The 26,249-nt window shown below is 36.7% G+C and overlaps 1 pseudogene; it reads right to left on the bottom strand.

Annotated features, from left to right (window-relative positions):
- Positions 1 to 8,625: 8,625 nt before the first annotated feature.
- The window catches only part of LOC149192075 (uncharacterized), a 144,378-nt pseudogene continuing 126,754 nt past the window's right edge, over positions 8,626 to 26,249 (bottom strand).

Here is a 26,249-nt window from a genome sequence, read left to right as displayed (position 1 = left end):
TGATGTCGAATCAGATGATATTATTATTGATGTGTTTTGTTCGATCATGGAACTTTGGGTTCTTGGCCAACTTTATTGCAGAGGTATTATCAATCATGAGTGGAGTCGATTGTACTTGTTTTACCTGCAAATCTTCAAGAATTTTCCTGAGCCACACAATTTCTTTTGTTTCCTCAGTTGCTGCCACATATTCTGCCTCTATTTTGGAATCTGCTGGAACTGATTTTTTGCGTGATCTCTAGGAGACAACTCTTGATCCAAGACTCATAGCATAACCTGAAGTAGATACCCTAGTTTCTTTGTCTCCATCGAAGTCTGAATCGGAGTATCCAATCAAGCTGCAGTCACCCACCTGTGTATATTTGATTCCAAAGTCTTGAGTTTCCTTCAAGTACTTTAGAAATCTTTTTGCAATAGACCAATCTCCCTCACAATGCTTTTGCATAAATCTAGAAAGGATTCCAATAGCCAACAAAATGTCTGGTCTGGTAGTACTTAAGCAGTTGAGACTTCCTACAAGCTGTCTATACTTTGTTGCATGCTCAAATTCTTTTCCTTCAATGGATGTGAGCTTTAAGTTTTGTTCCATTGGAGTAGTCAGAGGATTGCATTCATTCATGCCAAAAATGCTCAACAGATCTCCAATGTACTTCTTTTGAGAAAGGAATATGGACTTTGGATGTTGAGTTACTTCAATACCAAGATAGTAATGAACATTGCCCAAATGAGTCATTTCAAAACCTTTCTTGAATTCCTTCTTTATGGATGCAATGTAGCTTTCATTTTTCCCTATCATCAAAAGATCATCTTCATATACCACAAGATATACAACTTTTTTGCCAACTTTCTTGACAAACAAAGTTGCATCATCAAGATCATAATGTTTGAAATTGAGTTTCAGAAGATGCTTAGTCAGTTTTTCATATCAGGCTCGTGGTGCTTGTTTGAGGCCATACAAGGATTTCACAAGTTTGCATACTTTATGTTCATGTCCTTTCACAACAAATCCTTTAGGCTTGGACATAAAAACAATTTCTTTTTAGATCTCCTTTCAAGAAAATAGCTTTTACATCCATTTGATGAACTTTCCAACCGTTCTGAGCTACTAGGGCAAAGAGTGTCTGGATGGTAGCCCATTTTGCTGTGGGGGCAAAAGTTTCCTCATAATCGACCCCTTCTTTCTGTGCAAAACCTTTTGCCACAAGCCTGGTTTTGTGCTTGTCAAGTGAGCCATCAGCTTTATACTTGTTCTTGTAGACCCACTTGCAGCCAATTCGTTTAGTTCCCAATGGAGGATCAACCGGCTTCCAAGTGTCATTCTTTATCAGGGCAACATACTCATTTTGCATTGCTTCTCTCCATTCATCATGAGAAGCAACTTCTTTGAAGGAATTTGGTTCAAAATCTGTAGAAAAATTGAATTCACAATCATAAGAAACATCCATATTAACACGTGAATCAGAGTCATCTACATTACCTCCATTTTTCCGGTTTGAATTTATAGTTCATGTCTTTCCAACCTCATCAGGATGAACACTTTCAAGTGTCTTTGTCAGCCACTTTGGGGGACCTTTCTTAGATGGTCCAGGCTACTCCATTGATTGAGTTGGGACTGAATCAAGATTGAGTCTCCCAATTCTGTCAATCACATCACTTAAAGTATCATCTATTGTTGGAGTTTCATGTAGGGGAGAGAGTGCTTCAGAAGAAGATTCCTTATATTGATCTAGTATAGTAATCCTCCCTTCAAGATGTGGAATTTGATTATCAAATTCTTGAAATGATTTTGCATTTGTGAATCTATCCAAGTCATCAAGTTGCCTTTCAACAACATTGTCAGTTTTGGATGATTCAAGAAAGATTACATCTCTAGATACAACAAGCTTTTTGTTGACTTCATCATAAAGACAATATGTTTTGGAGGTGTTTGAATACCCCAGGAAGATACACTTACGAATTCTTGCAGCAAGTTTGTTTCTATGTACCTTTGGTATCAAGGCATAACAGGTGGAACCAAATACCCTAAGATGCTTTACCGAAGGAAAGTGCCCATATCACATTTCATAAGGAGTCCTATTTCTGATAGCATTAGATGGACATCTATTCTTTATATATATAGCACATAGAACTGCATCAGCCCAAAACATCATTTTTACATTTTTGAAGAACAACATGGAGCGTACCATATTTAAGATTGTCCTATTCATTCTTTCAGCTACTCTGTTCTGTTGGGGATTATAAGGAATAGTTGTTTTACATTTGATCTCATGTTGGTGAAGATAGTTTTCAAATTCATATGAAGTGTATTCTTTTCCATTATTAGTGTGAATGGAGCCAATATGAGATTGTGCATCATTTTCAATCCATGCATGAAAGTTCTTGAATGTTTGAAAATCATCAAATTTGTTCTTCAATAAATAAACCCAACACATTCTGGTGTAGTCATCAATAAATGTCATCATATAATTATTTCCATTTGTAGAAGAGACAGGCATTGGACCACTAACTCTGAATGAATGAGTTCAATTTTTCTATGTGCTCTAGAGTGTGAATCATCTGAATGAATGAGTTCAATTTTTCTATGTGCTCTGGAGTGTGAATCATGAAAGGATTGTTCGTTATGCTTTCCTAGAATTCAAGCGTCACATTTCTTAAGCTTCCTAGAAATTGTAGGCAAACCAGTAACACCAGTTTTCTTCAACAAGTAGAGGCTATCATAGTTAAAATGTCCAAATCTAGCATGCCATAATAAACTTGATGGAAGTGTACCTTCTTCATAATGACAATTATATGAGAAATTTTGTGTACAAGCAGAGGCATCTTGCAGCTTGAGAAGCCTTTATTCTTCTATCCCTGTCATGACAAGTGAGTGGTTAGATGCTTTTTTCACCTCAAGCTTGCCATCAAACATATGAATAGAGTGACCTTGCTAGCGGATGTGGACCAAGGACAGAAAGCTTCTCCTCAATTGTGGGAGATATAGATCATGATGCAAAAGAAAGTCCGGAAGACCAGGCAATTTAACCTTGATTGTGCCAAGCCCTGATGGCTTCAGTTTTGATTGGTCTAGAAAGTATACTACTCCATCAACATTATCAGTAAATTCTTCAAAACAATCTTTTCTATGAGTCATGTGGCAAGTTGCTCCTGAATCAAGAAACCAATCATTTTTCAAAGAATCAAGTGAAACATTAAATAAGTCTTCATTTACTCCAATATTACATTGTGCCACAACATAATGAGCGGATTCAAGTGCTTTACCTTTGTTTGTGTCATTAGTTTCACCTTTGGGTTGGTTTCTTTCCTGCTCAATTTTCTCCCAAGGTAACTTGCATGTGGAGGCATCATGTGATCCATTTCTTTTGCAACGTGTGTAGTGCAAATCTGACTTTTCTCCTTGAGAGTGTCTGGCCCCCTTGCCTCTAAAATATCTTCCTCTTCCTCTTCGACCACCTCTTCCTCTAGAAGAATCTTGGGCAAGATTGTTTTCTTTATGAGCAAGGCACACAACCTCTTCAAAAGATTTAGGGGATATCTTCTTTCCAAAAGCTTTCTCTCTTTCAGCAAATTTTTTCACAAGAGAGTCAAAGGTAATATCTTTGAGATTTTCATTTTCTTGCAATGACTCAAGATAAGTGGAGTAATTAGGATAAAGTGCCTTGATAAAAGCGATCAGAGGAATATCCAATTCAAGATTAGTGACTTTGATATCATGCATTATAGATTTTACTTCGGATGCAAGAGAAAGAGGATCATTATTTTATAATTCAAGGGTGAAGAGTTTAATCATGAGTTGAACAACTTCAAGTGTAGAGTGTGAGTCATAGAGTTCCTTCAGCTTTTGTAAGGCTTCGAATGCATTTGAAAATGTTGAAATCACCTCTTCACTTACTGATGCTGCAATCAATGCATAGGATTTGTTGTTCTTCTTTTCCCAAATGGTGAGCTCCTTGTGTGAGGTAGGTTGGACTAGCTCCTTGTCTCCTTCTCCAACACACACTCCTTTCCATAGTTCATTAAAAATGAGAGTGTGTTGGATTTTCTGTGACCATTCAGGATAATTCTCCTTTCCATTGAGAACTACTCCCACAATAGATATAATTGAATGCATTGTAAAATTTGTGTACAGTGGAGAAAAATATTGTTGCTGCAAAATTTTACTCGTAAAATGATTGTTATACCAACAACGTTCAACTTAACAACATTCAATGTTCACTCGAATATCAGAGTCTGACTGTAGTTGTAGTTATTTCGTTGCTTTGTATGGCAGAGATGAGCGACGGAGATGAACGGAGGAGGGTTGTTGATGGTAAGCGATCAATGGTTATTGCAAGCAAAACAAGTCAGGGCGATAACCACAGCTAAGGGTGGATTTCAGGTTACAAGTGGGATTTCGGGCGAATAAAAAGCGGTAAGTGGTATAGAGAGGGGAGCGCCCGATTCCACTAAGCGGTTGACACGTAGCGACTAGGGGAGAGAGAAAAACTCCTTGTATTGGGCCGGTAACTCTCGTGCAACTAATGCACCCGAAATCGCTATAAACCGTCAGATTTTGAGGTGATGGTCAACGGTAGAGATTAAAAGGCACTTTTCGGGCAGGTAACTGCCATGCAAGTGGTCCCCCTCGAAATCAATGTCAGCGATCGAATCTAGAGGTTGATATCAATGGTGGAGAACGAGCCAAATAAAGTGAAACCTTGGGAACTGGTGAAACCTCAGGAACTGTGTACGAGCAGGTTTAATGAAGGGTATGATCGCATCACAAACATGCATCGGTATTGATTGGGGCAGGAGATTTGCGATATGTGATTAAAAATCGGACCCGACGATATTTATATATATGGGTTTATAATACTTGAGATCCGGCACAAGGGAATATGAAAAATGATATATGTGAATATCAAAAAGGATATATGTGAATATGAAAAAGGATATATGGTTCTTCAATGCGAAAGGGTATATATACCATACTCATAGCAGAAGGAAATCCAAGTCATTACATCACCTTCAGCTTCAACAACTAGCTCCAATGCAACCCACTTCAACGAATGTATTAAACGATAAATGGGATTTCACAGGGATTTGACAAAGATGTCAGCGTGCAAAAGATGCAAAACAAAGGCAAAACAGAATAGGAGTTACAAATTAAAAGGAAGCCAAAAAATGGTGCCTGTTGTGATACCATGTCAGATCAGGAGGTAACTCCTCAAATCAAAACTCATCTTATTCATTCAAGTTGTTCATTATTATATACAAGAGGGAGTGACTGTTTGGTTCATCTCCCAATGACTTTCTATCTTCTCTATTATTTATTTACATTAATTACACCCAATCCCTCTGATTAGGTGTCAACATGGAAAAAGGAGTATGCGGATGCTTTAAATTCATTTTCAAGGTTAATCAATGAGTAGAAAAGGAAGTACTAGTTTATGATTAATGTTTGGAAATCATAACATGAAGAAAGGAAAGAAATGGTGATCGAGTTCCCTCCCTTTGTTGATGACATTCCAGGGATTTCCCCATTAATAGATAGATATATCAAAGTAGTCTAAAAGAGATAGATGGAATGGGTTGTAAGCTTGATATTCGTTTTGATAAATAAAATACTTTACGTTAAACATTGTTAGAGTTCAAACATGTAAAATTTGTAATGTGTGAATTTTTCATTTTTTTGGTCATTTGTTATTAAAATTTTATTTTCTTTGTTGATATCAAAGTGAAGAAAGAGCATTGTTTGTATATACAACCTATAAAACATTAACATGATTAACATCTATATCTACATTTAAAACAATATCATCAAAAAAATCTTATTTCTTCCAAATATATTTTTCATCATTTTCAAAATTCTTCAATGTGTATTTTTATTTTTAAGGTCTAGAAAAATGTAAAATTAATTCAACCTTAATATGGATAAATAAATTCAAATATAGATGAATTCAATTAGGCAATTCATAACCAAAAGGAAAAACATATGGTTGGAAAGAACGAAGCATCTATTATTTAAATCCACCAATAACCTCAAATTTATCCCAGTGAATAAAGAGAAGACGTTGAATGCTAAATGGACTTCAGATAATTCGTTATGGCTTTTTATAGGATATAATACAGATCAAAACACATGGAAAATGGATTATAACTATCATATCAACAACAAAATTGTTTCAGATAATTTGTTTCAGTTTTTTATAAAATATATCACAAATCACAACACATGGAAAATGGTTTTATATCTTGATATGAACAACAAAATTTTCGAAGAAGGTAAAACACATCTAATAGTTTTCGCTTCCTGCCAAAATGGTGTTTGTTAGTTTCCATATTTCCAGCAAAGTTGGCAAGAGTACTATTTAGAGTACTGATTTTCGCCTATTGAAGGCTTAGATTGCTTTCATTGGTCTCTCATATCTCCATATTACAAAATGGATGAACATTTGTTTGAAAATATGAAGTGAAGTTTTTGCTTGAGTATGAAGTATATTTTTTTTGGTTTTGATAATCCAATAGGAGGAAAATTTGTAATTTCGTTAAGATTATATAATTAACACAAAATATTTATTTCGATTTTTTTTTTACAACATAGTACCACCAAAATATATTTATTACATTGAAAATAGTTTTTCACAACATAGGAAAAGTGAATGAATTTTTTTATTCTTAATATAAAATTCACACAATTAAAAAAAAATTATTAATAATAAAAAATTAATTTAACCTCAATCATAATATGTACATTAAAAATTACAATAATTAATGTGAAATTAATATTTTAATAGTTAACATTTAAACATACCAATAATGAGAATAATAATTTTCAATATATATTATTGATAAAATATATTAATATTTATATTAATTAAAATATTTTAATATTTAATGTTTTTTTACATACAAATAAATAAAATTTACAATTAAAAACATAAATTATTATTTTATTAAAAGTTTTTAATGTTGGATATTTTTCGCATATGTTTTTTAAAAATGGATATCAATAAAAATGTTCTAATGAAAATTTAAGAAATATTAATATTAAAAAATTTATATAGTAACATAATAATAAAATTTTATAATTTTTGTGACAATTCAAGAGTTGAATTTGAAAAATAATTTTTCCTATAAAGTTTATAACATTTTTTTATCATAAATATTTATAAAAAAAATTAAATAAATATTAAAAAATATATAAAAAAAGATATTTTAATATTGACTTTTATATAAAACACACTTAAAAATAAATTACAAAATAGTATACAACAAAATTTTTTGCAAAAATAAATTTTTAATTAAAAATAAGAGAAAATAATATCTCTTTTTTAACTTATAAATAACTTTATGTAGAAATTTTGAATAATATGACACATATTCACAGAGATTATCCTGATTATACACTTATAAGCGGAACATGCATAATACATAACCTCCTCTACGTTGATCATCAATTTACAAAAGCAGAAACATTCACAGGCACACATAGAAGCATCAATCAAACTCATTAACACAGTATGTATCCCGGGGAAAGAATCTCACTAAAAACCCCAACTATCTATATATTATAGTGATTGAATCATGTAACATTACAAAGTATAATACTTCTCACAAGTATCTCCACCTGTTACACACAATACAGCTCAGATCTGATCTCCAAATCTATTCCACTGCTTGCCTGCCTCCACTGCTCAATACCTGCTCAAGAACTGATGAGAATGGCTTACCAAACTCGTATTTCACCTCAAAATAATCACTCACACTTTGTTGGACGTGAGCAAAGGCTACAATACTGGGCAAATACGTGAGCAAACTCATTGGCATACTCAATCCCTTGATTGTGCAAGATCTGGTGCACAACTATAGTCACAACTGATAGCAATCTAATTCTCTACCACTTGTCCCTGTTGAACTGAACATGCACTGACATGAAATTGAGTTAACTGATGTATTCTATAGTTGTATTATGAGTTAATAATTAGTTTAACAACTCATCATTAGTCTATCTGCAGTTAGACTAACTACAACTAGTTTAACTAAGTCAAACTGAACACAACTCCATCAACTCCACCAAACTCAACTGATTGAGTTCTAACTGAAGTCATGCATGCAACAACTCAACTGAATCATAATAAAAGCGTATTTCCTTCTGACAGCTGCATGTGCCACCTCTGTAGCTCAAACTGAAGTGCTCCAAGAGAATAAGATCAAGTTTATAGTCCAAATATTATTATGAGACAATAATATTTGACTTTTCTATTTTTGACAACCAGTCTAAAAATAGACTTTGTTCACTCACACTGTGATCACTCACACTTTGATAAAAAATAGAAGTCCATCTATTTTTCACAACTTGACCAATCATCCATAAACAGCAACCTGCAATCCATAGACATGATCCATATGTCTAAAAATAGACATAGTCTAAAAATAGACTTGCGCCAAAAATAGCCTGCGGGCCCACTTAGTGAAGACGACTCTTTTCACTAAGCTCCATCATCTTGTTGCACTCTCAACAAGCATTTCTTGTTGCACACTTTTCAACACTTTAAACTTAAAAAATATTCTAAGTGAACTTCAAATAATTTGTTTCGGCTTCCATGAAATACAAAATCTGAGTATAATTTTCACTGATAAATTTTATAAACAAATCACAAACACATAGTAAAATGGTTTTACAACCATCTTCATATAAAGTATAAAATTTATCTGAATAGTAAAATGCACATCTGGCTTTCTAAAATAATAGGAGAGCTTTTCCGATGTGGTCTTTGACATTGAAGGTTGGAAACATGGAGAGGGAAGGAATGTATCTTCATTCTGCCACAAATAACTCGAAAATTATGGATATGGAAACGACAAGTGCAAGGGTCTTTGCATCATCCAGGCTTTCATGAGCCCACTGAGGTAGCCATCTCAATCTCTCACTGCCACTCTTTTCCTCAACAGTCTTCGATCGTTTCTTTGTTTCCTTTTCTAGTAGGGCATTGTTTTCCCCTCCTCCGTCCCCTTGATTGTCCTTGCTTAAAATAAAAATAATTTATGAATTTATCCCTTCTTCTTGTCTTGGAAACAAATAAACCCTGAAAGAATTCACTACACAGAAGCCATTTCAAGCCCTGGAAAAAAGGTATCATGGTGGATGACTTAAGCCTAAACATGGAAGCTCCCCCCATCGAAGAAAACCCCATAGACCTAGTCAAGGTAGGCGATGCTGTTGGGGTTTTGATGAACGAATTCAGAGATACTGAAGGACTCTGAGAGCACAACAAGTCTAGAACAAGTATTTTCCCCAACAACACACACCCTTATTTGGTATTTTGAACGCCCTTCTTTGGTATTTGGCTTCTTCGATGACGAATAATAATCAAGCTTGCACTTCCTCAATGCGACCACGACCTTCTTCACCCATAAACCTTGACAGGGATTGTTCTTCTCATATGAGGGGGGCACAGTCTTGGTCTTCTTCGCCCAGAAACCCTGACAGGGTCAGTGCTTCTCATATGAGTACGACGATGAAAAAATCTTTCCAGTGCCCTGTGAGAGTTTGCAAGCTCCAGAAATAGTAGCAACAAACAAGAAAGGGCAAAATATATATGACCTATGCTTGGTAGGTTATCAAGAATTTTTCCTTCCAACTACCTTCACCTGTGAATATCAAATGACTTAGCATCCTTTAACCATCTAACATATAATCTAAAGGTACAGAGTGATGACAAGTGGGTAGCATAAAAGTTCGTATCAAAGGGGAATGCCTTATGGCGTAAATATTTTACTCTTAGTCTCAACCATAAATAAAACATTTAGATTTCCATATGAAGTAACATAATTTTATATGACCTTTATAGAGAGAGATAAAGTAATCACAAGTAAAAAAATCTTAATGTGCTTTTTGTTGATATTACAACCCAATATGAAGAAGACATGGAAAACATTATTTTAGTCTCACTCTTAGACATAAAACATTTCAATTTACATGGTAAAAATATTTCACTCACTATAAACCATAAATAAAACATGTCAACGTGCTCTCTCTTGGTCCCAAAAATGGTTACTATTGGGTTAATGCACACCTCCTTCTTACTCTTGTTTCCATATTTAGTGGTAGTTTCTTTCAATGAGCTTGTAAAATCTTGCATTAAGTATTTGAAAACCAAACTTGAGAAATTTGTTCAGAAGTTTGATAGGATTCTGAAAGTCCATAGGAATACAGATAAATATGAGGCAATGGGTATTAGTCTAGGTGCAAGAAGTTTATTTGGCCAATTTATGGGGGTTTCACCTTCTCCAAAATCACTAAGGTTGTGGGTGGAAAGAAACTAGAGACCCCTAGTCAAAGGCCATATTGAGTCTACCTTTTGTGGCAAAAGGGTTTTTCACCTTTTTATTTTAACTTAATGAAGATCAAGATCTCATATTTAGGAGGGACCCTTACTTGGTGGGTGCTTAAGATATTTACTTGGATCGTTGGACCCTAGATTTTAATCTTGAGAATGAGGTTCCCTTGATATTTCTAGTATAGGTAAAACTTCCTCACATGCCTCTTCATCGTTTGGATGAGGATACTTTTAGAAACATTGGAAATGCATTGGGAAGATACATAGAGAGAGCATAACCAAGAGGTTTATTGTATGCATGTGCTCGCATTGTGTAAAAGTAGACCTTGATAAATGCCTTTCAAAAGAAATCTAACTCACATTAGATAAGTGGTATTTCATTCAGGAAGTGGATTATGATCATATCACTTTCAAGTTTAAACAATGTCATGAGTATGGGCAGTTTGCTAGAAATTTCGTGAAAAATGAGGATTCCCACAAGTAGCAAGAGGATGCGGGTCAATGGAAATTATATAAGAGAAGAAGAGGAGAAACATGAAAAAATCCCCTAAAGGATGTAGGGTCACCCAAAAAGGGCCCCTTCTCCTCCCTTCAGTCCTTAGAATGTGAGTGAGGATTCATCTTTTAGGAGTTGGGAAGAAGATTTATCAACATGAAAATAAATTCATTGTCTTGAAAAATGAAGAGGATAAAGGAGAAGCTTAAGGGGTTGAATAACCAGAGTAGACTCAAGGAGAAAAGGGAAATGGAAAATCCCATGATGAGAATAATGTTCCATAACTAGGAGATGACCTTGTGCGAAATTTCTGAACAGAAGATGAAGATTTGGAAAAGGAAGAGGATTTTGAATCTCCATCGATAGAGAAATACCACCTCTATTTCTTTTCCTTAGTTGATGACAAATTAGAAAATGAAATGGAAAGGTTTTTTCTCCCCAAAATATACAAGGAAAATGGGAAGATAATTAATCAAGAGCTTCAACTAGCTCATGCAGAAATGGATAAAGAAAAAGGAACTCAATCAATGATTAATGTTCCTTACTTTAGAGTCCCTACAAATCAAAAGAAATTTGGTTCCTCTACCCTTCATCACTGTGGGGGCTATGAAGCTTCTAGAAAATAATTAAGATTATCTCTTGGAACTGTAGGGGGATGGGCAATAAGAAAAGGGAATTTGAAATGAAAATCTTAATAGATCAGGGAATCCCCATGTCCTCTTCCTTCAGGAGACAAAATTATAGGAGTGTGAAACTCTAGAAAAATGCAGAACAATTTGGAAAGGGCATAAAGTAGTGGATGTAAGTTCAAGGGCTGTTTCAAATGGAGTTTGCACTCTATGGACATGCTCCTTCTTAAATGTTCTATAAGAAGAAAAATTTCAATATTGGATCAATTACTAGATTGATTCATCCAAGGAAAATTTTAAGGATGAAAATTTATCTCAAAGTTTAGAATTCTCGATGAATCTTACTAGTCCCTAATGTGCAAACTATAAAATGTTCGGTGACATTATTGTAAAAATATTCAAATTTCTAATGATTTTATATAGACTATAAAATGTTGGTGATTTTTGAGGTAAAATAATTTTATACAATAAAATTTGGGTGAATCAATTTTTATAAAAAAATGAAATTGGCAAATCTTTGTTTCTTAGAAAATGCATGGAAAATTAGCCCACCTGTGAATATTAGCCCCTAAAATTTTCCCTAGATTCATCTCTCCTCTTGGAAAAATTTCAGCATAGTAAACATTTGCATACCAAATATGTATCATGACAAGGTAGAATGTTGGAATTCTCTATTAGGACAAAGATAAACCCTTCTCAATTCCAAATTCATTTTAGGAGGGGACTTTAATGTTACAATTCACCAATGGGAGAATAAAGGTGGCAGTATTGTAAGAGATTAGTTTTAGGAAAATAAGAAGGATTTTATTTCCCAGTTGGAATCAAGCGATATCAAGCTTAAAATCTCCAAATTTACTTGGAGAAACAAAAGGGTTTGCCTTGGACACATTTTTGCAAGATTGGATCGTTCATATTAGGGAGTGATATTTTAGTTTATAAAATTTCTCCCTCTTCCTTATATTTGGCATGGGGTAGTTTCAACCATTGCCCAATCAAAATTATTTTAGAGTTGGAGTATTTAAAGGGTCCTATCATATTCCATTTTAACCCTCCATGGATGAATGATAAAGATTTCAAGACACTATTACATCAAGCATGGTCAACGTGGGTTATTCATTCTCCTATATTCATATGGGAGTAGAAAACCAAGGGCTTAAAAGAGGAAATAAAAAAGTGGGTGAAGGAAAGATCTAAATCTTTAAAAAGGAAAGTGGTGTAGATCAGGGGCCAATATGGAGGAAATCCTTTGGAAATGGAAGAGGCTAAAGAGTGAAAATACTTTGAAGAATTGTAGAGGAAATTAAAGGAAGATGAGGATATTTAGAGACTAAAATTAATAATTTTGTGGTTGAAATCACAAGATAAAAATAGTAGTTTCTTCCACAAACAATAAAAAATAAGGGAATGAAGAAATAAAATAAAGCATATGGAGCTTACTGGAGAGATTATTTTAGATCTAGATGGAATAAAGGATTCCATTTTTAATCACTTTGAGTACTTATATAAAGAAGATGGAGATACTCAATATTTAGTGAAAGATTTTTTAGGTCATATTCCCTTGCCAAAATTAGAATCATTCAATGCCAAGTTTTTTCTCCCTATCATGAAAGAATTAATTTGGAAGGTGGTTTGTCCTTCAATTTTGGATAAATCTCATGGTCCTAATGGATTCATAGGACACTTTTAATAGAACTTTTGGAACACAATTAAATATGATCTAATTATAATGGTGGTCTTCATCCAAACATTTGGCTGAAACAGGGGTAATCTAAATTCATCCTTCCTTGGTCTAGTTCCTTAAGGTATAAGGCCGTCTTATTTATCTCACTTCATACATATTTCTTTTTGTATTTATCATTGATATTATTACAAATATTATTTCTCAAATGCTTGTGACTCTTCCTCCCAATCCGATCTTTGAAAATCAAGGAGGTTTCAATAGTAAGAGGTATTTAATGGAAAAAAGTTATTTAGTATATGAAGCTATACATTCCAACAAGTCCAAAGCATAAAAATGGATGGACATAAAGTTAGATATGGCCAATTCCTTTAATCGTGTGCATAATTTTTTCTCTTTTCTATTTTAAGAAAGGTGGGGTTCTATTTTGTTTTTATATCTTGGATCAATGCTTCTATTTATGGGCCTTGGATTTCCCCTCTTGTTAAATCTGCAATTGATTTCTTTAAAGCTTCCATGGGCCTTAAGAAAGGGTGCCCGCTCTCCCCCATTCTTTACATTGTCATGGTTGAATCCTTGAGTAGGAAGTTGGAATTTTAACAAAGATGCCACTCCCTCCTTGGAATAAATGTCTCAGAAGGTATAAAGAACATAAATCACACCTAGTTCACTAATGACATGACCTTTCTTGGTGGTGTCTTTTGCATCATAGCACAATGCTTCAAATATGTTTTTATGGATTCTCATGAGGATTGATAAAAGAGGGTAAACGTCATATGTATTCTTGAAATTTTAGCAAACTATTGCATGGAAGGATCTTAATAATTTCAGGGATAGTAGGAAGGGATGAGTGGAACAATTTTAGGTATTTGGGTCTGCCATATGTATCAAAATGCTCTCTCATCCTTCAAGGGGGCCATGCTATTGACAAGTTTAAAACCAAATTTGAGCAATTGGGGGCTCATTGTCTAAATTTGGATAGATTATTGATTCTTGTTCAATTTTTCCTCTCGCCCTTCTTATATTCTAGTTCTTAACTATGTTGGCCCCCATCTCAGCGAAGAAACAAATGACTCAAGAACTCAAGCAGTTTCTCTGGAAAGAGGTGAGAAAAACTAAAAGGTTTCATCTAGTGAATTGGAAGGTGGTTAGGCTTCCAAAATTCTTTGGGGGGGGGGTGTTAGGAATAAGATACCCCATTCTAATGAATATATCCCTTGGGGAAGATGTGGTTTGGTGGCTAATCACAAGGGATAATCATTGGCTGAAATAGGTGCTTCATACAAAATATCTATTAGGTCCCTATAATACTAGTGATTCTCCCATTACTATTTTCATTGTATCCCCTTATTGTTATTGTTGTGCCCCTGTTGTCCCCACATTGTTGTTATTGTGCCCCATAGAAACCCACTATTGTTATTGTTATGCCCTTATATTATTATTATTGTTATGTTGGCTTTGATTATATTGTGACCCCTTAGACTCCTATATATAGAAATGAGGTTTTGGTCATTTGAATCATTGAATAATTGTTCATCTGTTTAATGTAAAGGACGTTCCCCCCCCCGAAGAGGCTACGTTTTAAGTCGTTGATCTATCTATTTCTTCTATTTTATGAGTTGGTTGCAGAAGGATAGATCATGGTGCATGTGTTCAGATTATAGGGAGCTCAACAAGATCACTATTAAAGACAAATTTCCCATTCCTGTCATTGATGAATTATTGGATGAATTACATGGAGCAATTTACTTCACCAAGATGGATCTTTGTTTAGGATATCATCAAATCAGAATGAAGACTAAAGACATTCTGAAAACAACATTTAGAACTGATGAGGGTCATTATGAATTTTTTGTCATGCCTTTTGGCCTTACCAGTGCACATTCTACATTTCAAGGTTTGATGAATTCCATTTTCAAACCCTTCCTTAGAAAATTTGTGTTAGTATTTTTTGATGATATAATAATCTACAACAAGTCCTGGAAGGATCATGTTCAACATGTTGACAGGGTGCTCAAACTATTGGGGGAGAAACAATTATATGAAAAAACCTCCAAATGTTTCTTTAGAGTACAGGAGGTGGAATATCTGGATCATATTGTATCTCATGAAGGTGTTAAGGTAGACCCTAGAAAAATTAAAGCCATTAAAGAATGAAAAATCCCCACATCCATAAAGCATCTGCGAGGATTTCTCGGGTTGACAGTGTTATCACCTGGATTGAACCTTAGGCTAAAGGAAGGCAATGCCAGGGTAACCACAAACCATGCTTAGCCAAGTAGCTATCCCTACTAGACCAGGAGAGGGCTATCTCCATGAGGATCTCAGCCAAGATGACTGGATCAGGAAAATGATATTAGGCTAGGTATAATGGCATAAGGTTTGATTTGATTTGAAGGGGTTCTGTTGGATCAGGAGGAGCTGGATAGTTTGGGCAAGGAAATTAGGTCAAAATTGCAAAGTGTTCGATGGGGCAAGGTAGGTATGAAGCTTAGCACTCTAGGGTTTTATGGGTGAGGTGCTTCAAGACTGGTGAGAAGCTAGGAAGAGCATGTGATCATCATGGATTCTTCCTAAACTATAGAAAACATAAACTGTGAATATTTTCCCAAAGTAGAGCATTAATGTTATGGATTCTGCCTATTAACTTGAAAACATCCACTTAGAAGCAATGAAATGATTAATGAAGTACACAAAAAATGTAAACATATGATCACAAGAGAGGAAACTGAACTAAACATCATACCACATGGATCCCAAAGAAATAGCTGCAATTTCTGGTTAATCTCCTGCTAAACTAATACAAAATGATGTTCTTTCAAAACCTAAGTATCCAACTGAGTCCAACCCTCTACAATGAGAAAGAAGAAGAAGATATGGACATGAATTCAACCTCTTCCCATCCTCAGGGGTCGAATCCCTAAGATGAAGAGCTAATCTAACCAAAACTAAACAAGAAACAGGAATCTAGGCATCCTAACAACTTGCCTCTAAAAGTGAGGAAATTGATTCATTTGTGCTCAAAATTACTTTTAATCTAATGAATATACCATATACTACTAATTATCCATCATATTTACAAGCCAAATCATCATTTACATTAGTAAAACATCCTCCATGAGAGAAAATCCATGATTAAAGTAAAAAAATAGTGAAATGGCAATCCTGTGCAAAAATTTTCCTACGCGCAGCGCCACTTTCAGGTCCCTTTTGGAGGCCTTCCCGACATCCAAATTGAGCTCATGATAGCTCATTGGAAATCTCTTCAAGTCTACTTTCCAAAACATCTGGAATTTATTCATTTGAAGCTCATTTGACCCCTCAAATGTTGATTCTCCCAAGACTGCTTCTATGTGTCCAAAAAGTGGCAGAAAGGTCACTTTTGGGGTGTTTTCTGACCTTTTGGTAGACCAATTTTGCTCCAAAAGCTTAGAAAATGCGTAGGGTGCATGTACTCATTGCTATGAATCCAAAAATACAAGCCATTTTTCCATTGGGTGTCCCTAGTGTTATATACATATTTGGGCACTTCAACCCCAGTCACATATGTCAATAAACCAAGGGCTCTTTAACCCCTAAAAGTGTTGTTTCATACCCTAAAGGATCATGGTCAACTTATTACATCATTCCCCAAAAGGTCCACCTAAAAAACCACTCAGAACTGGCCAAAACTAGACCTTACTGACTGCTCCACTGTCAGGGTGCGACACATCTCACCTCCTACACACGGGGGGTGCGATGCATACTGAAAAGGCATTCTATAGGGTGCGACGAGTGAGGATAGACAAATGGAAGAGACAATTTGCTAGGTGGAAGCTTATGGAATCTTCTAGAAACTTTTACCAAGACACCTGCCTCTCTGAATTTGTCCAAGGATGAGTAAGAGATCAATGAAATCTCCAAGTGGAACCAAAAACTATCAGTGGAATGACACTAACCAAAAACCCAGAGCTGACTCACACCCTTGGAAGACATCTATAAATGGATCCCTCATCTGAGAGATCTAGAGGCTGGAATTTTGTAATTTGTAAGGAAGTGATGTTGGTTTATTTGTGAGAAGAGACATTGTATTGTTGGGTGATCTTGCTTTTCATGAGGTGAAAAGGGCTTCTATGCTGGGAGGATGATGCTGGATCAGACGGGTGGGTTTTAATCCTCTCTTCTACTATTAATAAAGTTCTTTGAGTTTTCCTCCATATAATAGTGTATTTGTGAATCTTATTGTTTATGAATGCAATTGTATGGTCAATGTGTTTCTGATTCTACATTGTTTATGATGTTTTAGATAGAGATGCTTTGATGGTTTTCTGTTACTTTGACTCTACAGGTACTCTTTAAAGCAGGACAAGTAGGAGAGGAGTGGAAAATTATATCAAGGGAAGGAGAAATCAAGCAAGGATCAAAGCAGAAGATCTAGGTTGGTCCTCTTTTCTTCCCTCTTATCTATTACACCTAAAGGAAATCTTGAATTGCTTTGATTGTTTGTTTCTAAGATAGCTACCCATCTTAGTGGGACTAGTAGTTCGAATCAACACTAGTTTTCCTAGAAACAAAAGAACCAGTCGACCATTAGGGATCCTTCCAAAGTTACCGATAACTTTGAAAAGGAAAACTGTTCACTTGAATGTGATGGTAGTCCAAGGGCCACTAGATTACAATCTACTCCTTGGACGTGATTATATATATAGCATGGAAGCTATTGTTTTTACACTCTTTTGAGTGATGTGTTTTCCACATGAAGGCAAACTAGTGCAATTTGTCGACCAGCTTTCATTTCCCAGTTCAAACACAGCTACAAATCAACCGTCGTCCCTAAATGATCTCTATGTGTCAACAATTTCTCTTCAACCTTCATTCCATCCACCTAATTACCGTGAGTAGTTCGGTGAATGTAACAAAGTTTATGGGGCATGCACCTTGGTCTGCTTCGGTAGGAAAACCTAGCTGAAAAGAGAGATTTTCTTGAAGGTTATATGATTGGATTGAAAAACATTCCCTTGTAGGTTATGCAATCAGTCTAAAACAACTATTTCCTTGAAGGTGATTGGACTGAAAAACCATTTCCTTGCTCGTTATGTGATTAGTCCGAAACAACTATTTCCTTGTAAGTTATGTTATTGGAAGCTCACACCATTCACCTTCATCTATTTCGATGGACAAAGCCAAGGAAGTCCTGCCTAACCACAGGGACTTCGATATGGTGACCTAGGAACTCTCCCTTTCTTAAATACCCGGGGGCATGCAAACCTTTGTATGCAAGTAAAAAATGACCAATTTGATTTTTTTAGCTTTTTAGCGTTTTCAACTTTTTAGCTTTTTAGTTCAACTTCTTAGGTTAGACAGTTGGTCCAGATACGTCTGCTGACCAGATGGACCAAAGGAAATTTTTTACCTCGATAGAGGACAAAACCATCCTACCTAACCTTAGTAGTTCCTTAGCTTTTTAGTTTTTCTAGCTTTGTAGTTTGGTCATTTCTAGCTTATATAAGAAGGTCATGAGCACATGTTATAGTAGAGTTCAAGCTCATCAAAAAATAAACCTACCAACAAGGGACATCTTTAAATGACTGGTACGAAAAATGTTTCTGCAAGGTTCAAGCTTGTTAAAAAATAAACCTGCCAATGAGCAATGTTTCCGCAAAGTTCAGGCTCGTTAAAAAATAAACGTGCCACTGAGCATAGTTTCTTCTGATTCAATCTCATTAAAAAATGAGTCCACCCTTCGTAAATAGCCTTTTTGATTGCCCTGCTATCAGCCTTTTGAGCCTTGGTTGTGTTCTTACCATCGCCTCCATTCTTTTGGCTGATCATACGCTTCCACTTGATTGTTTACCCTTTATAGGAACAGCTGCGATGAGTGGTTCTGTCAGCCACCCTGTTTACACTACCATGTTTTGAGAAGTTCCAAACTTACCTGGAACCAGTTGCTACTAAAAAACACCACTTGTTCCTAAAAAACGAGTCTCTTTTAAACTCTTTCTAGACTCGTTAAATATAATAATATTGTCAACCTTCCTAGCTCGTTAAAGTAAGGAGAAGCGCCATCCCTCCTATATATTTTAATCTTTTTGGACCTGAGGGACTATCAAACAAAAAGATAGAGCACTTGTTTTTTTCAGCTTGTTAATGTGATCGAAAAGTCATCCCTTTTGTATTATTTTATACCTTTTCGGACTTAAGGGATTATGCTATGAAAAAGAACTTTTGGAGTTTCCTTTTCGTCCCTTTTCAAACTCTTTAAACATGAAAAGGAACGAGTTATCTTTTTCGTTAAACTCATTAAAACAATAGCGACAAACTTGTCCACCCAGACAAGAACGAGTCTCACTAACGCTAGGCTCGTTAAAACATAGCGACAGGTTTGCCCGAAGGGAAAATTATAGACCAAGAATATGTTATCCTCCTCAAGCTTGACAAAAATAAAGAGGTACTGGTTAGCAATGACTGGGGAAAAGGGGAAGAAAACTTGAAGAATTTTATTGGTAGCAGGTTTCTGTTGAACATGACACTTTCACTCCATCACCATGATTGAGTCGGGTTGGGTTATTCTGTTCACCGATCATACCATTGGTCCTCCGTACCATCCATGGGGCTAGCACTACCAATCCATATCAGTGTCTTCGACATGTTCAAGAGAAGTCATTCAGGTAATTTACCATCCAGCAAATGCCTCATCCACCACAATACCTTCACCCTTCATTTTTCATGACTGCCATTCCTGAACCTTATATCACCAAATCGTTTTCACCTCCAGAAAATCATTTCTTCCGTTTCATGTCATCGATGTGGGATACATTAAGGCCCTCCTACGATGGGTCACTTCTTGTCAACATCAACTCATTATCCAAGAAGTTGACTTAGAAACAACCCTTTTAGTAATTTGAAGCTGGCATGCCTTAATGGCAAGTTTCTCACGTCCGGCAACAGGTTTACATCAATGACCTTAGACCGAAAGATTTTGTGTGGTTTTCGACATCAACTCCTATATTCACACCATGTGAATTGTACTGTCATACCTTGAGGGTCATTATCATTATCGGTGACTCCTCTCGCGCATGTTAATAGCTTAGATTATTGGCTGGTAATTAGGAAATGTCTTTGCATGTTCGACTTCAGAACATCTTTTCACATGGATCGACTTGTACATCAGGTGAAGATTAAACGAGTTTGAAGACCCTGGATCTAGTTTCATCCATCTGAGCTGCGATATATTCGGGAAAATAAAGACATCAATTGTACACAGAAGCTGCACAGATAGTCATCTAAGCCAGGGAAGATGACTCTTCATATGAAGAATCACCAATCTGAAACAACAGACGATTGTCTGTCCTATGTACATGAAAATGAATTTATAAAGCTGAGCATGGGAATGCTCGCCTCAGCTATATCATGAAAATAATATGATGATGATTTGTTGTATTACATCTTATACAGGTGTTACCAGGAAAAGTGTCTATTTAGAACTGCTCTATCCCACTAAGGTGTGACAGCTGCCTTAGAAACAAACAGAGAAAACTACTTTTGTATTTCCTTTATGAATTAAAGATAGAGGGGGGTAGAAGGAACCGACCTGTGTCTTGCGCTAATCCTTTGATCCAATCCCTCTCTTATTTGACAGCTTCCAGCTACCTGCTCCCTTACTTGCCCAGCTTCACCAAGTACCTGTAAGATCACAGAAGAAGAAAACTATACAAAGACATGGATCTATATTCATAAACAGCTTAGGATCAGATTTAAGCTAACCATACAAATGTAACAAGCATCAATGATACACAAGCATGTAGGAAAAACTCAAATAGTTTTATTGATATACAAGAAGATCCAGGAGGAGTTACAACCGATGATTCCTAATCTAGCATCAACCTCCCAGCAAAGAAGCCCCTCTTCACCTCCAACAAAGCATAAATCACCCAATACTCTGATATCTATCTCAAAACCAACAGCAATTCCTTGCAATGTACAAAATTCCAGCCCCTGGATCTCTGGGATGAGGGATCCATATATAGATGTATGCAAGGAGGATGAGTCAGCTTATGATTTGATTAGTGTCTTCTCTCTGTCAGTTCTTGCTTCCACTTGGAGACTGAAAGCCTCTTACTCATCCTTGGTCGAATTCAGTGAGGCAAGTGTCAATGGAGAAGATTCTGGAAGCTTCCATTGTCTTTCCACCTCGCGGAATGGCACTGCCATTTGTCATTTTCCGCTCAACATACCCTCATAGTGCATTTAGGTGCGTTGCAACGCACCTAGCTAGTGTATTTAGGTGCTATGCAACGCAACTAGCTAGTGGAGCAGCTGAAATGATCCTGATTTGACTGATTCTGAGCAGTTTCTGGTGGAGAACTTCTGGGAGAAACTTTAATTTGTTGACCTTGTTCCTTTAGGTGTTGGAACAACACTTTTAGGGACCTAGGAGCCCTTGGTTTATGGACATTTCATGCTTGGAGCTGCAAGGCACAAAAATGTCTATAACAGTTGCCCCCTAAAGTATGAGGCCGTTAATCGGGTGAAATGCTTTATTATGAGGATCCGAAGTTCTTTCAATGTTGGGAGGAGACCTGTAATAAGATACAATACAATACATTATCTTCATACTGTTTTTCATGATCTAGCTGAGGCAGGCATTCCCATGCTCAGCTTTATAAATTCATTTTCATGTACATACGACAAACAATCGTCTGAGTGTAGACTGATGATTCTGATAGAGCCATCATCCTTTGGTAGGATGATTATATGTGCTGCAATGTTGTACATTTAATGTCTTTATTTTCCTGAATATATATCGCAGCCCAGAAGGATGAAACTAGATCCGGGGTCTTCAATCTCGTCTGATCTTCACTCGAAGTACAAGTCGATCCATGTGAGAAATGTTCTGAAGTCGAACATGGAAAGACATCGCTTGATTACCAGTCAATGATGTAAATTGTTAACAAGCGCGAGAGGAATCACCGATAATGATAATGACCCTCAAGGTACTACAGTACAATTCACGTGGTGTGAATAAAGGACTTGGCGTCGAACACCACACAAAATCTTTCGGTCAAAGGCCATTGATGTAAACCTGTCGCCAGAAGTGAGAACCTTGCCATTAAGGCATGCAAGCTTCAAAGTACTGAATGGGGTGTTCCTAGATCAACTTCTTGGATAATGAGCTGATGTCGACAAGAAGTGATCCGTCAAAGGAGGGCCTTAATGAATCCCACATCAATGACACGGAATGGAGCAAATGATTTTGATGGAGGTGAAAACAATCTGATGATATACGGTTCAGGATGGTGGTCATGAAATAATGGAGTATAATGTATGGTAGTGGGTGGGACACAGGTGACTTCTCTGGATGACTTCTCTTGAACATGTCGGCGACACTTATGTGATGGATTGGTAGCATTAACCCCAAATGTGGATGGTATGGCGAGACCATGGCGATGTGACCGGTGAATGAAACAACCCAACCCGACTCGGACACGGAGTGGAAGTGTCATGTTCAAGAGCGACTTGCTACCAATAAAGATTCTTTGAGTCTTCTTCCCAATTTTTCCCCAGTCATTGCTGACCAGTACCTCTTTATTTTTGTCAAGCTTGAGGAGGATAACATATGCTTGTTCTATAATTTGCCCTTCGGGCAAACCCATCGCTATGTTTTAACGAGCATAGCGATAGTGAAACTCGTTCTCGTCTAAAGACAAGTTTGTCACCATTAATCTTTTTAACGAGTTTAACGACAAAGATAACTCGGTACTTTTCATTTTTAGAGAGTCTGAAAAGGTACGTAAAGGTAACTCCAGAATTCCTTTTTCATCATCTAATCCCTTAAGTCCGAAAAAGTATAAAACAATACAGAAGGGATGAATTTTCGATAGTTTTAATGAGCCAAACAAAACAAGTGCTCGATCTTTTTGTGCAATAATCCCTCAGGTCCAAAAAGATTAAAATCTAGAGGAGGGATAGCACTTCCTGTCCCTTTAACAAGCTGGAAGGCCAAGGACTCGGCAATCTTTTCATATTTTACGAGTCAGTTGAAAAGAGCTTAAAGGAGACTCGTCTTTTGAGGAACGAGTGATAAAATGGGTAGCAGCTGATTCCAGGTAAGGTTTGGAATTTTCCAATCACGGCAATGTCACAAGGATGGCTAGTGAAATCACTCTTCGCAGCTGTTCCTCAAAATGGGTAAACAATCAAATGGAGGTGAATGATCGGCCAATGTAAAAGTGGAGGTGACGGTGCAAACACGACCAAGGCTTTAATGGCTGAAGTACTACATTCACGGTGGTTATTTACTGGGGAATAGTTCATTTTTTAACGAGCTTAAACACGGGTGGAAACATTTGCTCGGTCCGGGTTTATTTTTTAACGAGCTTGAACCTCGCGGTAACACTGCTCGATTAATCCAGTCATATGATAAGAATGTCTCATATAAAAACGGCAATTTTTAGAGTTTTGCCCCACATCCTTTCTTTATGCAAGTTAGGTAACGACTAATCTAAAAAACAGATAAATAATCAACTTTGCTTGCACTCCAAAAGGTTTGCATGCCCCCAGGTATAAAACAGAGTTTCAAGGTCACCCTCTATTCGAGCTGACAAAACATTCGTTTTATCAGGAAGGGTACCTCTTACAGGTTACATTCACTTTTACATTGGCCGATCATTCACCTCCATTTGATTGTTTACCCATTTTGAGGAACAGCTGCGAAGAGTGATTTCACTAGCCATCCTTGTGACATTGCCGTGATTGGAAAATTCCAAACCTTACCTGGAATCAGCTGCTACCCATTTTATCACTCGTTCCTCAAAAGACGAGTCTCCTTTAAGCTCTTTTCAACTGACTCGTAAAATATGAAAAGATTGCCGAGTCCTTGGCCTTCCAGCTTGTTAAAGGGACAGGAAGTGCTATCCCTCCTCTAGATTTTAATCTTTTTGGACCTGAGGGATTATTGCACAAAAAGATCGAGCGCTTGTTTTGTTTGGCTCGTTAAAACTATCGAAAATTCATCCCTTCTGTATTGTTTTATACTTTTTCGGACTTAAGGGATTAGATGACGAAAAAGGAATTCTGGAGTACAAAATTATTGGAGATACACTTTATCACCGGGGGGCAGACTTAGTTTTTCGACGTTGTTTAACTCACGAAGAGGCTGAGAGGGTTTTGAATGATTGTCACTCTAGAGCATGTGGCGGTCATATGTCTGGGTATGCCACAGCTCAGAAGGTGTTGCGTGCTGGCTATTTCTGGCCGTCTATGTTTAAAGACTGTATCATTGCAGTCCGGAAGTGCCACAACTGTCAAGTGTTTGATCGCAAGATGCGCGCATCACCTGCTCCTCTCCACCCTATAATTGTCGTTGGTCCATTCGCCAAATGGGGTATCGACTTTATTACTTGTAACCCTCACTCGGCCGGGGGGCATGCGTATATCATCCTCGCGGTTGATTATTTTACTAAATGGGCCGAGGCGATGCCTACATTCGATGCAAGCGGCAAAACAGCTGCAGTTTTCGTATTCAATCATATTATAACTAGGTTTGGTGTCCCACAAGCAATCATTACTGACCATGGGAGCCATTTTCGAAACATCATGATGACTGAGCTTACAAGCCAGCTTGGTTTGCGCCACGATAGCTCTACTCCTTATTATCCGCAAGCCAACGGTTTGGTTGAGTCTATCAACAAAGTTCTAGTTATCATGATCCGACGAATCATTGGTATTCATCGGTCGAATTGGCACAACATGTTATTTTCAGCGCTATGGGCATACCGAACCTCAGTGAAAACTTCAACAGGGTTCACTCCTTTCCAGCTAGTTTATGGCTTGGAAGCTGTGTTACCCATTGAATGCGAAATCCCATCACTTCAAATGGCTGTCGAATTACTTCTAGCTACTTCCGAAGAGGAGAACCGTTTATTGTACTTAGCTAAATTAGATGAGACTCGACGTGACGCTACATTGGCAATCGAGACTCACGCGAAGCGAATGAAAGCTCAGTATGATAGAAATGTGACCCCTCGAAGTTTTTCGGAGGGAGACCTAGTGCTATTCTATGATCAAGCTAACGATAAGCTAGGTGCTGGAAAATTCGTTCCTATGTGGCATGGACCCTACATTGTAAAGCGAAAGCTAGCAAAAGGGGCTTATGAGCTGGTAGATTTTGATGGGGACTCTTTGGGTAAACCCAGAAATGGACTTTACCTAAAGAGGTATTATGCTTAAATGGTGGGTATGGAGAATTTTTAGTTAGGTTAGGTTTTCTTTCTAGCTAGTATGTTTGTTAGTTAGTTAGTGTGCTTAGCTTAGAGAGTGTGTTTTTCGTCGTTATTCTGGCTTATCTTGGTTTTACTCTTGATATTGCAGATGTCGACGCCTCTCCAAACATACATTGGATTTGCTGATGGTGCTTGTCGTAGTACACGGAATATATCTTCCGCAGCTTGGGTTATCTATTCACCCTCTGACGAGTTAGTTTCTATGCATGGGGTAAGCCTCGGTCAAACAACGAACAACATTCCAGAATATAGTGCAGTGGTTGAATTATTATCCGAATCTATTTCATTTGGAATTCGACGTTTGATAGTGAGGTTAGATTCTGAACTTGTTGTATTACAGCTTAATAGAGTTTATGCCATTAGAAATCCTGTGTTATTAAGGTTGTTTTTGAGAGTGCGTCTCTTGGAACGTGAATTTGATTACATTGAATATCAGCATATTCCAAGGTCTTTAAATACATTAGCAGATGCAATTGCTTCTCGAATGTTGGACAGACATTTACGATAATCATGCAAGTAAATTTAAAAACATTTCATCACATATGTTAAACAAGATAAGCCGGTAATAGTGATATATATATAGATAGGAGTGTGTCAAAAAATATACATCGTCTTCGATCATAGGTTGAAAAACACCTTATGATCGGCAAAAATGATAAAGTACAAAAAGTCAAAAATGTCACATGTGTCTACAAAGTGACTAGCCAATCACTGGTGGTGCTCCCTATACGACACCACTGCACGGGCTACCTTACACAAAAATCTCCTAAACGGTCCAGGGACTGCAACTACATAGCGCTGAAGTCTGATAGGAATATCATCTATGGTAGTCTCAGGCATATCCGCCGTCAGACGCTCTAGATC

This window comes from Pinus tabuliformis, chromosome 2_2 (genome assembly GCF_031772625.1).
Source record: "Pinus tabuliformis cultivar Carrire ecotype Pingquan chromosome 2_2, CPIR1, whole genome shotgun sequence".
NCBI classification, from domain to species: Eukaryota; Viridiplantae; Streptophyta; class Pinopsida; order Pinales; family Pinaceae; genus Pinus; species Pinus tabuliformis.
This window is presented reverse-complemented; position numbering and strand designations above follow the sequence as displayed.